The following is a 9,548-nucleotide window of genomic DNA, read 5'->3' as shown; positions in this document are numbered from 1 at the left end:
GTGTCAGAGAGTGATAGTGAGTGTCTGAGAGTGTCTGAGAGTGTCAGAGAGTGTCAGAGAGTGTCAGAGAGTGATAGAGTGTGTCAGAGAGTGTCAGAGAGTGTCAGAGAGTGATAGTGAGTGTCTGAGAGTGTCAGAGAGTGATAGTGAGTGTCTGAGAGTGTCAGAGAGTGTCAGAGAGTGTCAGAGAGTGATAGAGATTGTCAGAGAGTGTCAGAGAGTGATAGAGTGTGTCAGAGAGTGTCAGAGAGTGTCAGAGAGTGATAGTGAGTGTCTGAGAGTGTCTGAGAGTGTCAGAGAGTGTCAGAGAGTGTCAGAGAGTGATAGAGTGTGTCAGAGAGTGTCAGAGAGTGTCAGAGAGTGATAGTGAGTGTCTGAGAGTGTCAGAGAGTGATAGTGAGTGTCTGAGAGTGTCAGAGAGTGTCAGAGAGTGATAGAGATTGTCAGAGAATGTCAGAGAGTGATAGAGAGTGTCAGAGAGTGTCAGAGTGTGTCAGAGAGTGATAGTGAGTGTCTGAGAGTGTCAGAGAGTGTCAGGAGTGATAGAGAGTGTCAGAGAGTGTCAGAGAGTGTCAGAGAGTGATAGTGAGTGTCTGAGAGTGTCAGAGAGTGATAGAGAGTGATAGAGAGTGTCAGAGAGTGTCTGAGAGTGTCAGAGATTGATAGAGAGTGTCAGAGAGTGTCAGAGAGTGATAGAGAGTATCAGAGAGTGTCAGAGAGTGTCAGAGAGTGTCAGAGAGTGATAGTGAGTGTCTGAGAGTGTCAGAGAGTGATAGTGAGTGTCAGAGAGTGTCAGAGTGTGTCAGAGAGTGATAGTGAGTGTCAGAGAGTGTCAGAGAGTGTCAGAGAGTGTCAGAGAGTGATAGTGAGTGTCTGAGAGTGTCAGAGAGTGATAGAGAGTGATAGAGAGTGTCAGAGAGTGTCAGAGTGTGTCAGAGAGTGATAGTGAGTGTCAGAGAGTGTCAGAGAGTGATAGAGAGTGTCAGAGAGTGATAGTGAGTGTCTGAGAGTGTCAGACAGTGATAGTGAGTGTCTGAGAGTGTCAGAGAGTGATAGAGAGTGATAGAGAGTGTCAGAGAGTGTCAGAGAGTGTCAGAGAGTGATAGTGAGTGTCTGAGAGTGTCAGAGAGTGATAGTGAGTGTCTGAGAGTGTCTGAGAGTGTCAGAGAGTGTCAGAGAGTGATAGAGTGTGTCAGAGAGTGTCAGAGAGTGTCAGAGAGTGATAGTGAGTGTCTGAGAGTGTCAGAGAGTGATAGTGAGTGTCTGAGAGTGTCTGAGAGTGTCAGAGAGTGTCAGAGAGTGATAGAGTGTGTCAGAGAGTGTCAGAGAGTGTCAGAGAGTGATAGTGAGTGTCTGAGAGTGTCAGAGAGTGATAGTGAGTGTCTGAGAGTGTCAGAGAGTGTCAGAGAGTGATAGAGAGTGTCAGAGAATGTCAGAGAGTGATAGAGAGTGTCAGAGAGTGTCAGAGTGTGTCAGAGAGTTATAGTGAGTGTCTGAGAGTGTCAGAGAGTGTCAGGAGTGATAGAGAGTGTCAGAGAGTGTCAGAGAGTGTCAGAGAGTGATAGTGAGTGTCTGAGAGTGTCAGAGAGTGATAGAGAGTGATAGAGAGTGTCAGAGAGTGTCTGAGAGTGTCAGAGATTGATAGAGAGTGTCAGAGAGTGTCAGAGAGTGATAGAGAGTGTCAGAGAGTGTCAGAGAGTGTCAGAGAGTGATAGTGAGTGTCTGAGATTGTCAGAGAGTGATAGTGAGTGTCAGAGAGTGTCAGAGTGTGTCAGAGAGTGATAGTGAGTGTCAGAGAGTGTCAGAGAGTGTCAGAGAGTGTCAGAGAGTGATAGTGAGTGTCTGAGAGTGTCAGAGAGTGATAGAGAGTGATAGAGAGTGTCAGAGAGTGTCAGAGTGTGTCAGAGAGTGATAGTGAGTGTCAGAGAGTGTCAGAGAGTGATAGAGAGTGTCAGAGAGTGATAGTGACTGTCTGAGAGTGACAGAGAGTGATAGAGAGTGATAGAGAGTGTCAGAGAGTGTCAGAGTGTGTCAGAGAGTGATAGTGAGTGTCTGAGAGTGTCAGAGAGTGTCAGGAGTGATAGAGAGTGTCAGAGAGTGTCAGAGAGTGTCAGAGAGTGATAGTGAGTGTCTGAGAGTGTCAGAGAGTGATAGAGAGTGATAGAGAGTGTCAGAGAGTGTCAGAGAGTGTCAGAGAGTGATAGTGAGTGTCAGAGAGTGTCAGAGAGTGATAGAGTGTGTCAGAGAGTGTCAGAGAGTGTCAGAGAGTGATAGTGAGTGTCTGAGAGTGTCAGAGAGTGATAGTGAGTGTCTGAGAGTGTCAGAGAGTGTCAGAGAGTGATAGAGAGTGTCAGAGAATGTCAGAGAGTGATAGAGAGTGTCAGAGAGTGTCAGAGTGTGTCAGAGAGTGATAGTGAGTGTCTGAGAGTGTCAGAGAGTGTCAGGAGTGATAGAGAGTGTCAGAGAGTGTCAGAGAGTGTCAGAGAGTGATAGTGAGTGTCTGAGAGTGTCAGAGAGTGATAGAGAGTGATAGAGAGTGTCAGAGAGTGTCTGAGAGTGTCAGAGATTGATAGAGAGTGTCAGAGAGTGTCAGAGAGTGATAGAGAGTGTCAGAGAGTGTCAGAGAGTGTCAGAGAGTGTCAGAGAGTGATAGTGAGTGTCTGAGATTGTCAGAGAGTGATAGTGAGTGTCAGAGAGTGTCAGAGTGTGTCAGAGAGTGATAGTGAGTGTCAGAGAGTGTCAGAGAGTGTCAGAGAGTGTCAGAGAGTGATAGTGAGTGTCTGAGAGTGTCAGAGAGTGATAGAGAGTGATAGAGAGTGTCAGAGAGTGTCAGAGTGTGTCAGAGAGTGATAGTGAGTGTCAGAGAGTGTCAGAGAGTGATAGAGAGTGTCAGAGAGTGATAGTGACTGTCTGAGAGTGACAGAGAGTGATAGAGAGTGATAGAGAGTGTCAGAGAGTGTCAGAGTGTGTCAGAGAGTGATAGTGAGTGTCTGAGAGTGTCAGAGAGTGTCAGAGAGTGATAGAGAGTGTCAGAGAGTGTCAGAGAGTGTCAGAGAGTGATAGTGAGTGTCTGAGAGTGTCAGAGAGTGATAGAGAGTGATAGAGAGTGTCAGAGAGTGTCAGAGAGTGTCAGAGAGTGATAGTGAGTGTCAGAGAGTGTCAGAGAGTGATAGAGTGTGTCAGAGAGTGTCAGAGAGTGTCAGAGAGTGATAGTGAGTGTCTGAGAGTGTCAGAGAGTGATAGTGAGTGTCTGAGAGTGTCAGAGAGTGTCAGAGAGTGATAGAGAGTGTCAGAGAATGTCAGAGAGTGATAGAGAGTGTCAGAGAGTGTCAGAGTGTGTCAGAGAGTGATAGTGAGTGTCTGAGAGTGTCAGAGAGTGTCAGGAGTGATAGAGAGTGTCAGAGAGTGTCAGAGAGTGATAGAGAGTGTCAGAGAGTGTCTGAGAGTGTCAGAGATTGATAGAGAGTGTCAGAGAGTGTCAGAGAGTGATAGAGAGTGTCAGAGAGTGTCAGAGAGTGTCAGAGAGTGTCAGAGAGTGATAGTGAGTGTCTGAGATTGTCAGAGAGTGATAGTGAGTGTCAGAGAGTGTCAGAGTGTGTCAGAGAGTGATAGTGAGTGTCAGAGAGTGTCAGAGAGTGTCAGAGAGTGTCAGAGAGTGATAGTGAGTGTCTGAGAGTGTCAGAGAGTGATAGAGAGTGATAGAGAGTGTCAGAGAGTGTCAGAGTGTGTCAGAGAGTGATAGTGAGTGTCAGAGAGTGTCAGAGAGTGATAGAGAGTGTCAGAGAGTGATAGTGAGTGTCTGAGAGTGTCAGAGAGTGATAGTGAGTGTCTGAGAGTGTCAGAGAGTGATAGAGAGTGATAGAGAGTGTCAGAGAGTGTCAGAGTGTGTCAGAGAGTGATAGTGAGTGTCTGAGAGTGTCAGAGAGTGTCAGGAGTGATAGAGAGTGTCAGAGAGTGTCAGAGAGTGTCAGAGAGTGATAGTGAGTGTCTGAGAGTGTCAGAGAGTGATAGAGAGTGATAGAGAGTGTCAGGGAGTGTCTGAGAGTGTCAGAGAGTGATAGCGAGTGTCAGAGAGTGTCAGAGAGTGATAGAGAGTGTCAGAGAGTGTCAGAGAGTGTCAGAGAGTGTCAGAGTGTGTCAGAGAGTGATAGAGAGTGTCAGAGAGTGTCAGAGAGTGTCAGAGAGTGATAGTGAGTGTCTGAGAGTGTCAGAGAGTGATAGTGAGTGTCTGAGAGTGTCAGAGAGTGATAGTGAGTGTCTGAGAGTGTCTGAGAGTGTCAGAGAGTGTCAGAGAGTGATAGAGTGTGTCAGAGAGTGTCAGAGAGTGTCAGAGAGTGATAGTGAGTGTCTGAGAGTGTCAGAGAGTGATAGTGAGTGTCTGAGAGTGTCAGAGAGTGTCAGAGAGTGATAGAGAGTGTCAGAGAATGTCAGAGAGTGATAGAGAGTGTCAGAGAGTGTCAGAGTGTGTCAGAGAGTTATAGTGAGTGTCTGAGAGTGTCAGAGAGTGTCAGGAGTGATAGAGAGTGTCAGAGAGTGTCAGAGAGTGTCAGAGAGTGATAGTGAGTGTCTGAGAGTGTCAGAGAGAGATAGAGAGTGATAGAGAGTGTCAGAGAGTGACTGAGAGTGTCAGAGAGTGATAGTGAGTGTCTGAGAGTGTCAGAGAGTGTTAGTGAGTGTCTGAGAGTGTCAGAGAGTGATAGAGAGTGATAGAGAGTGTCAGAGAGTGTCAGAGAGTGTCAGAGAGTGATAGTGAGTGTCTGAGAGTGTCAGAGAGTGATAGAGAGTGATAGAGAGTGTCAGAGAGTGTCAGAGAGTGTCAGAGAGTGACAGTGAGTGTCTGAGAGTGTCAGAGTTTGATAGTGAGTGTCTGAGAGTGTCAGAGAGTGATAGTGAGTGTCTGAGAGTGTCAGAGAGTGATAGAGAGTGATAGAGAGTGTCAGAGAGTGTCTGAGAGTGTCAGAGAGTGATAGAGAGTGTCAGAGAGTGTCAGAGAGTGATAGAGAGTGTCAGAGAGTGTCAGAGAGTGTCAGAGAGTGTCAGAGAGTGATAGTGAGTGTCTGAGAGTGTCAGAGAGTGATAGAGAGTGTCAGAGAGTGTCAGAGAGTGTCAGAGAGTGTCAGAGAGTGATAGTGAGTGTCTGAGAGTGTCAGAGAGTGATAGAGAGTGATAGAGAGTGTCAGAGAGTGTCAGAGTGTGTCAGAGAGTGATAGTGAGTGTCTTAGAGTGTCAGAGAGTGTCAGAGAATGATAGAGAGTGTCAGAGAATGTCAGAGAGTGTCAGAGAGTGATAGTGAGTGTCTGAGAGTGTCAGAGAGTGATAGTGAGTGTCTGAGAGTGTCAGAGAGTGATAGAGAGTGATAGAGAGTGTCAGAGAGTGTCTGAGAGTGTCAGAGAGTGAAAGAGAGTGTCAGAGAGTGTCAGAGAGTGATAGAGAGTGTCAGAGAGTGTCAGAGAGTGTCAGAGAGTGTCAGAGAGTGATAGTGAGTGTCTGAGAGTGTCAGAGAGTGATAGAGAGTGATAGAGAGTGTCAGAGAGTGTCAGAGTGTGTCAGAGAGTGATAGTGAGTGTCTGAGAGTGTCAGAGAGTGTCAGAGAGTGATAGAGAGTGTCAGAGAGTGTCAGAGAGTGTCAGAGAGTGATAGAGAGTGTCAGAGAGTGTCAGAGAGTGATAGAGAGTGTCAGAGAGTGTCAGAGAGTGTCAGAGAGTGATAGTGAGTGTCTGAGAGTGTCAGAGAGTGATAGTGAGTGTCTGAGAGTGTCAGAGAGTGATAGAGAGTGATAGAGAGTGTCAGAGAGTGTCTGAGAGTGTCAGAGAGTGAAAGAGAGTGTCAGAGAGTGTCAGAGAGTGATAGAGAGTGTCAGAGAGTGTCAGAGAGTGTCAGAGAGTGTCAGAGAGTGATAGTGAGTGTCTGAGAGTGTCAGAGAGTGATAGAGAGTGATAGAGAGTGTCAGAGAGTGTCAGAGTGTGTCAGAGAGTGATAGTGAGTGTCTGAGAGTGTCAGAGAGTGTCAGAGAGTGATAGAGAGTGTCAGAGAGTGTCAGAGAGTGTCAGAGAGTGATAGAGAGTGTCAGAGAGTGTCAGAGAGTGATAGAGAGTGTCAGAGAGTGTCAGAGAGTGTCAGAGAGTGTCAGAGAGTGATAGTGAGTGTCTGAGAGTGTCAGAGAGTGATAGAGAGTGATAGAGAGTGTCAGAGAGTGTCAGAGTGTGTCAGAGAGTGATAGTGAGTGTCTGAGAGTGTCAGAGAGTGTCAGAGAGTGATAGAGAGTGTCAGAGAGTGTCAGAGAGTGTCAGAGAGTGATAGTGAGTGTCTGAGAGTGTCAGAGAGTGATAGTGAGTGTCTGAGAGTGTCAGAGAGTGATAGAGAGTGATAGAGAGTGTCAGAGAGTGTCTGAGAGTGTCAGAGAGTGATAGAGAGTGTCAGAGAGTGTCTGAGAGTGTCAGAGAGTGATAGAGAGTGTCAGAGAGTGTCAGAGAGTGATAGAGAGTGTCAGAGAGTGTCAGAGAGTGTCAGAGAGTGTCAGAGAGTGATAGTGAGTGTCTGAGAGTGTCAGAGAGTGATAGTGAGTGTCTGAGAGTGTCAGAGAGTGATAGAGAGTGATAGAGAGTGTCAGAGAGTGTCTGAGAGTGTCAGAGAGTGATAGAGAGTGTCAGAGAGTGTCTGAGAGTGTCAGAGAGTGATAGAGAGTGTCAGAGAGTGTCAGAGAGTGATAGAGAGTGTCAGAGAGTGTCAGAGAGTGTCAGAGAGTGATAGTGAGTGTCTGAGAGTGTCAGAGAGTGATAGAGAGTGATAGAGAGTGTCAGAGAGTGTCAGAGTGTGTCAGAGAGTGATAGAGAGTGTCAGAGAGTGTCAGAGAGTGTCAGAGAGTGATAGAGAGTGTCAGAGAGTGTCAGAGAGTGATAGAGAGTGTCAGAGAGTGTCAGAGAGTGTCAGAGAGTGTCAGAGAGTGATAGTGAGTGTCTGAGAGTGTCAGAGAGTGATAGAGAGTGATAGAGAGTGTCAGAGAGTGTCAGAGTGTGTCAGAGAGTGATAGTGAGTGTCTGAGAGTGTCAGAGAGTGTCAGAGAGTGATAGAGAGTGTCAGAGAGTGTCAGAGAGTGTCAGAGAGTGATAGTGAGTGTCTGAGAGTGTCAGAGAGTGATAGTGAGTGTCTGAGAGTGTCAGAGAGTGATAGAGAGTGATAGAGAGTGTCAGAGAGTGTCTGAGAGTGTCAGAGAGTGATAGAGAGTGTCAGAGAGTGTCAGAGAGTGATAGTGAGTGTCTGAGAGTGTCAGAGAGTGATAGTGAGTGTCTGAGAGTGTCAGAGAGTGATAGAGAGTGATAGAGAGTGTCAGAGAGTGTCAGAGTGTGTCAGAGAGTGATAGTGAGTGTCTGAGAGTGTCAGAGAGTGTCAGAGAGTGATAGAGAGTGTCAGAGAGTGTCAGAGAGTGATAGTGAGTGTCTGAGAGTGTCAGAGAGTGATAGTGAGTGTCTGAGAGTGTCAGAGAGTGATAGAGAGTGATAGAGTGTCAGAGAGTGTCTGAGAGTGTCAGAGAGTGATAGAGAGTGTCAGAGAGTGTCAGAGAGTGATAGAGAGTGTCAGAGAGTGTCAGAGAGTGTCAGAGAGTGTCAGAGAGTGATAGTGAGTGTCTGAGAGTGTCAGAGAGTGACAGAGAGTGATAGAGAGTGTCAGAGAGTGTCAGAGTGTGTCAGAGAGTGATAGTGAGTGTCTGAGAGTGTCAGAGAGTGATAGAGAGTGATAGAGAGTGTCAGAGAGTGTCTGAGAGTGTCAGAGAGTGATAGAGAGTGTCAGAGAGTGTCAGAGAGTGATAGAGAGTGTCAGAGAGTGATAGTGAGTGTCTGAGAGTGTCAGAGAGTGATAGTGAGTGTCTGAGAGTGTCAGAGAGTGATAGAGAGTGATAGAGAGTGTCAGAGAGTGTCAGAGTGTGTCAGAGAGTGATAGTGAGTGTCTGAGAGTGTCAGAGAGTGTCAGAGAGTGATAGAGAGTGTCAGAGAGTGTCAGAGAGTGATAGTGAGTGTCTGAGAGTGTCAGAGAGTGATAGTGAGTGTCTGAGAGTGTCAGAGAGTGATAGAGAGTGATAGAGAGTCAGAGAGTGTCTGAGAGTGTCAGAGAGTGATAGAGAGTGTCAGAGAGTGTCAGAGAGTGATAGAGAGTGTCAGAGAGTGTCAGAGAGTGTCAGAGAGTGTCAGAGAGTGATAGTGAGTGTCTGAGAGTGTCAGAGAGTGACAGAGAGTGATAGAGAGTGTCAGAGAGTGTCAGAGTGTGTCAGAGAGTGATAGTGAGTGTCTGAGAGTGTCAGAGAGTGTCAGAGAGTTATAGAGAGTATCAGAGAGTGTCAGAGAGTGTCAGAGAGTGATAGTGAGTGTCTGAGAGTGTCAGAGAGTGATAGAGAGTGTCAGAGAGTGTCAGCGAGTGTCAGAGAGTGATAGAGAGTGTCAGAGAGTGATAGAGAGTGATAGAGAGTGTCAGAGAGTGTCAGAGAGTGATAGAGAGTGATAGAGAGTGTCAGAGAGTGTCAGAGTGTGTCAGAGAGTGATAGTGAGTGTCTGAGAGTGTCAGAGAGTGTCAGAGAGTGATAGAGAGTGTCAGAGAGTGTCAGAGAGTGATAGTGAGTGTCTGAGAGTGTCAGAGAGTGATAGTGAGTGTCTGAGAGTGTCAGAGAGTGATAGAGAGTGATAGAGTGTCAGAGAGTGTCTGAGAGTGTCAGAGAGTGATAGAGAGTGTCAGAGAGTGTCAGAGAGTGATAGAGAGTGTCAGAGAGTGTCAGAGAGTGTCAGAGAGTGTCAGAGAGTGATAGTGAGTGTCTGAGAGTGTCAGAGAGTGACAGAGAGTGATAGAGAGTGTCAGAGAGTGTCAGAGTGTGTCAGAGAGTGATAGAGAGTGTCAGAGAGTGTCAGAGAGTGATAGAGAGTGTCAGAGAGTGTCAGAGAGTGTCAGAGAGTGTCAGAGAGTGATAGTGAGTGTCTGAGAGTGTCAGAGAGTGACAGAGAGTGATAGAGAGTGTCAGAGAGTGTCAGACTGTGTCAGAGAGTGATAGTGAGTGTCTGAGAGTGTCAGAGAGTGTCAGAGAGTGATAGAGAGTATCAGAGAGTGTCAGAGAGTGTCAGAGAGTGATAGTGAGTGTCTGAGAGTGTCAGAGAGTGATAGAGAGTGTCAGAGAGTGTCAGCGAGTGTCAGAGAGTGATAGAGAGTGTCAGAGAGTGATAGAGAGTGATAGAGAGTGTCAGAGAGTGTCAGAGAGTGTCAGAGAGTGACAGAGAGTGATAGAGAGTGTCAGAGAGTGTCAGAGTGTGTCAGAGAGTGATAGTGAGTGTCTGAGAGTGTCAGAGAGTGTCAGAGAGTGATAGAGAGTGTCAGAGAGTGTCAGAGAGTGTCAGAGAGTGATAGTGAGTGTCTGAGAGTGTCAGAGAGTGATAGAGAGTGATAGAGAGTGTCAGAGAGTGTCAGAGAGTGTCAGAGAGTGATAGAGAGTGTCAGAGAGTGATAGAGAGTGATAGAGAGTGTCAGAGAGTGTCAGAGAGTGTCAGAGAGTGTCAGAGATTGATAGAGAG

The sequence above is a fragment of the Heterodontus francisci genome, unplaced genomic scaffold, assembly GCF_036365525.1.
Source record: "Heterodontus francisci isolate sHetFra1 unplaced genomic scaffold, sHetFra1.hap1 HAP1_SCAFFOLD_250, whole genome shotgun sequence".
Taxonomy (NCBI): Eukaryota; Metazoa; Chordata; class Chondrichthyes; order Heterodontiformes; family Heterodontidae; genus Heterodontus; species Heterodontus francisci.
The sequence above is the reverse complement of the archived record's forward strand: the minus strand, read 5'-3'. Positions refer to the sequence as shown.